Source organism: Triticum dicoccoides, chromosome 7A (genome assembly GCF_002162155.2).
Source record: "Triticum dicoccoides isolate Atlit2015 ecotype Zavitan chromosome 7A, WEW_v2.0, whole genome shotgun sequence".
Lineage (NCBI taxonomy): Eukaryota > Viridiplantae > Streptophyta > Magnoliopsida > Poales > Poaceae > Triticum > Triticum dicoccoides.
The window spans coordinates 724,303,097-724,308,359 of NC_041392.1; the positions used below are offsets into that span (position 1 = coordinate 724,303,097).

A 5,263-nucleotide genomic window follows, 5' to 3' on the forward strand; every position below is an offset into this window, starting at 1 on the left:
CGTGAACACAATGGATTCCCACCAGAAGGAATGCATCCGCGGTCGTGCGCAATCCTACCGAGAGCAATGGAGAGTGGCACGGACTGCCCTACCCTCCTTGGGACAGCAAGGGACAAGTTCGGAGTCAAATCCACTACCTGCCATGCCATAGACGACCGGAATTCGTCGGAGAAGAGCTAGGGGCGGCGAGGAGTGAACTGCAGTGGAGTGGAATGCGGGTATGATTTCGTCCTGAGTGCAGATAGCGTTGAATGTATGTGGGGTCGGGTGGGCCATAGTTGGTCGGATCCTACATGGCAGGCGCGTCTGGGGATCCCCATATCTACCCCACATATGGGTTGGATATATGGGTTACTGGTCAGCCCGGGTGTCCCGGCTGTGATTCGAGCAATCGGTTGGGTGGGAATTTTTCAGACAGTGACCGGGCAAGCCGCTAGTCCGTTGAGGCGGATATTGGTCGTCCAGTTGTAGATGCTCTTGCTAGATCTTTCTCCCTAATCATTTTCAATCTGAATACTTCCGCCTAAAAAATTTACGGTATGTTTTCATTCTCATCCCAAACATTTTTTTCATAAAATCTTTGCTCTACAGGCTTAGCATTGCCATGTTTAGGTTTTGCATGGTCTTGATCGAAAGTTTTAGATGAGCATGGATTTCAGGATGTTTCTAGTGGAGTTTAGTCATATGGTTCACTTAGGTTCACTTGTGTATCGATCTATGGGACTGGAAAAAAAATTAGATGTTTACGAGGAGGTCCGCTCACATAACTCACAGTGAAGCTTCTCGTTCGTCCAATGAAGTTGAACGTATGCAACAAGTTCATTTTCAGGGGACCAACTTCCTCAACCGCGCTATAGAGAAGAACTATTGACTCGACAAGAGAGGAGTACAACCAGAATTTTATCAGACATAAGAATTTGACTAAGATCTCACGGATGGCAACACTCAATTATTTCATACCACATATCTCGATACACGTCAATCAGTCTACATCGTATTCATGCCATCGGCCATATATAGCTAACATGAGCAGATAAGTAGGTGCGGCCGGGCGTGAGCATTCCCTTCTACCGTGCGTCGGCATGCTCATCGACTGTCACCCAGATGATGCTCAGCTTAGTGAGAAAGTGGCACACGGCCACATCACCTGGCCGAACGTTGTGCAGCTCGAAGAACGGGTTCTTCGGGCTCCACAATGACGTGTCGAGGTGGCACACGGCCATGACTTCCATGGTCGCCGGCGAGGCAACCTCCTCCACGCTCGCCAGCGTCACCATGTACGCAGACGTAGGCCTGGACGTGTGGCAGTAGTACACCGCGTACGGGTAGGTCAGGTCATGGCAGGTCACGACCTCAGATGATGAACCGGAGAGCTTCCGTGCAGCCGTCACGTTGTACCTCCCCCTAAGCGCCGGTGTCCCCGGGCCATCCATGGGCAGATCCACGGCGGAGAACGCACGGACGTTGCCCCTCCCAAGGAGGGACGCCGGCAGCTCGACGAGGGACTCCAAGGAGGTGCTCGCAGGTGTCCAGCGTCCACCGTATCTCTCTGGTCATCGTGAGTGACGCCGGCGCGAACATCGTGATGATGTCGGAGAGGTGTTCCGTGGAGAATGGGATGGAGTCGGCAACGTCACCGGAGAGAAGCGCCGGCATGGAGGCGGTCGGCGGGATGGTCGGAGTGATCAAGGACCCTGGCCTCAACATGTCGTGGAAGAAAAAGACATCCGCCTCTTTCTTGTTCTTGTAGCTGTGAGCGTGAACATGGTGGCTCCCCTCTCCTTTTACTGCAACAGGTACAATGGCAAAAACTCAATTGAGAGGTTGTATGTAATAAAATAATGAACTCTACTTCCTTGTAAAAAAATGATATTCACCTTGATTCAGAACGTCGGCTTGTTCATCTTTCTCTTCAACTGACCCATATGACATACTGACTTCCTTTGAATTTTCTTCGTGTGATGTGGAGCCTTCCTTTAGAATCTCCTGGCCGTCTACACCATAAGACACTGAGATTTCTTTTAAATCCCTTTCACCTTTTAACCCGTAGGATCCTGATGCTTTCTTGCGAATTTCTTGGTCCTTTGATCCATATGTTACCGATATTTTCTTTGGATTTTCATGGCCGTCTGCACCATAAGACACTGAGATTTCTTTTAACTCCTTTTCACCTTCTAACTCATATGATCCTGAGTGTTCCTTCAGAGTTTCTTGATCTTCTGATCCGTATGACACAGATCTTTCCTTCAGATTTTCACGGTCATCAACACCATAAGACACTGAGATTTCTTTTAAATCCTTTTGACCTTTTAACCCAGATATTCCTGATGCTTCCTTTGAAATCTTTTGGCCTTTTGATCCATATGACACAGATATTTCCTTTAGATTTCCATCTTTCCAAGGTGTGTAGGCTGCAAGGATCTTCTTTAAATTTAGTGCAACTTTCTTTAAACACTTTTTACCTTCTAACCCATATGACACTGAGATTTCCTTTACATTTTCTTCATGTGCCAATTCTTCCTTTGGAGTATCATCGCTGTTTATACCATAAGACAGAGATATTTCTTTTGAATTATTTTCACCTTCTAACCTATATGTCCCTGAAACTTTTTCGTGGGCTTCTCCAACTTTTGATCCATATGACACTGATATTTCCTTAAGGTTTTCATCTTTCAGTGTTGTATATGCTGCAAGGATCTTCTTCAAATTTAATGAAACTTTCTTAAAATTGTTGTCACTCTCTGACCCATATGGCACTGATATTTCATTCAGATTTTCTTCGATTTTTGTTCTATGCGCAGCATTTTTTTCTTCCACATAATTATTAGCTTGTAACCCATGTGACAATGGTTGTCTCCTCAGATCCTTACCAATTATTGGCTCATGTGTCATCATGACCTTCTTTCTACTCTCTTCACCATGAGAACCATGGGCCTCTTTTAAATCATCTTTAACCTGTGATATGATATGAACATGGTTGTCCCTGTGACCACCTTCTGAGTTGACTCTTTCATAGTTTGGTCCAATTTTTTGCTGCCCTGTAATAAACTAGATGTTACTGGGACTAATTATAACATCATCTCAAGAAAATGCGCTGAATGCACATATGTCGTATGCATGACAAATTTTAGCATGGTACCTCTGACCCCTCTTTTTACATGTGAGGTAAGAAGATAAGAGTTAATCAAGGTACTAATTCATAAGATAAACGGCTAAGATCTATTTTATACTCTTACCTCTCATGTGAAAAGAGGAGGTAAGAGGTACCATGTTAAAACTGCTCCGTATGCATATCAACAGACACGAGTCAAAACAGAAATGAAACTAACCAAACTCGTGTTTCTAGTACGCACAGACACTGATCATATATATCCATGTGATAAAAGGATACATTTACACCAAATATTCTATCTCTCAAATATTTTATTTTCCTGCATCTAGACACATTAATTCCTCCTCAACTATTATTGTCCAACCATTGCTTTGGTTTAGTTTACAGTACACAGTGTGAGCTCCAAAACACTCAAAATTACGTGTACGTTAATTATCAAAAACGTTGAAGAGAGAGAGAGAGAGAGAGAGAGAGAGAGAGAGAGAGAGAGACCTTTTGGTTGGGCTAACAGGTCGCTGATTGCCGGGGGAATGGGAATTCCTGGAAGCGCGGCCTCCCAATATGCCGTCTGTGTCTGCATGTTTGTCAGCGTCATCTTGGCCGCATCGGCAAAACTAGCATGCTGGTTATCTTGTCCTCCGACAATCTTCATGCAACATAACAAATAACAGTATGATTGTCATTACGCTCGACTTACAAATCCGCACTTACTACATATATAGGGACGGCCATTCGTACGTCCATGTGATGCACGCACCAAAATCAATGAGACGAGTGGTGTATGTATGCACTCACGAGCAGTTTTAACATGCTCCCTTTTACCCCCTCTTTTCACATTGGAGGTAAGAGTATATAATAAATCTAAGCCGTTAATCTCATCAATTAGTGGTCTGATTAACTCTTACCTTCTTACCTCGTATGAAAAAAAAAGGGTAAGAGGGAGCATGTTAAAATTTGCCATGCACTCACCAAAATCAATGAGACGAGTAGCAGAAACAAATCCATATTCGTGGGTTGCTATGTGTGGCAGTGCTGGTAGGAATGGTGACTCAAATCAGTTCATCGGATGCCCTATTTATAGTCCAGATGCGGTTGTTATTTGCAGAAATTATTGCTTAACAAGTACGTACATCACGTGACCTATTTATAGTCCTGATGCGGTAGCTAGTTGCACAAATTATTGCCAGACAAGTACATGAACAGATGAATTCAAAATTCATGAAAGGTACAAGCTGGCCTACAGATATGAATCAAATGTCACCGTATCAATCTGACCAGTGACCACCCAACCACTGACATAAGCTCTTATAGTTGAAAACTACACCACGCGTTTCTCGTGCTTCTTTTTTTACTGCATGTTGCAGTCCACTGTTCCTAATGTACTATACTGGATGTTTATATAATAATTGTTTGTTAACATTTTATCGGGATAAAAAACTAGCATTTTTTGAACCAGGGTAAAACAAGCATAATTCCAGAGTCTTGAGTGGTACAAGCTGGCCCCACGGACCCCGGGGGACAAGATATGTGGATCAAATTATCATGAAAAAACACTATGCCCCTGTGTCGCCCTTGGGCGACTTGGGAGGTGCCTCCATGCTGCCGCCACCAGCTTCCTCTAGTTCGTGCCTCATCCCCTTGCTGCCGCCAGTGTTTCTTAGACAAAGCCCGCTTGGTCGGTGGCAGCGAGGTCCTTGCTCCTGGGCGGTTGTTGAAAGTTCCTAGGCACGGGTTGGCGGGTGATGTACGGCATCAAGGCTCTACGATCTCCCTTGCGGATCAATGCGTGCTCTTCCACTGCGTCAGACTCAACTTTCACTGTGAAACATAGCATCTTGTTCGACAAACGTGTGTCATGCTATATTGGAGGTTTGACGATCGTGTGTGTGGCTACCAATATCGATTGGTTCGGTATAGTTGGTTGCATGACTCAGGGCATGATAGATTTGTAGTTTGGTGGGTGCGGCCTTAGGTGTGACGCGGGTTTGATGGCTTCCTAGTGGCCGTGGTCCTGGTAGTAGGAGGGAGATTTCCAGCCCAAACTTCTACCAGCGCCAATCCCTTTGATTGTCACCAGCGGCGGCAAAGGGGCATTCATCTTTGGAGTTGGTCGGACGGGAGCTCTAAAGCAAGAGGTGAATTTATCAGAGA

At 45.1% G+C, this 5,263-nt stretch overlaps 1 pseudogene; it reads right to left on the reverse strand.

Annotated features, from left to right (window-relative positions):
- Positions 1 to 916: 916 nt before the first annotated feature.
- On the reverse strand, positions 917 to 4,216 carry LOC119331113 (annotated as a pseudogene).
- Positions 4,217 to 5,263: the final 1,047 nt, after the last annotated feature.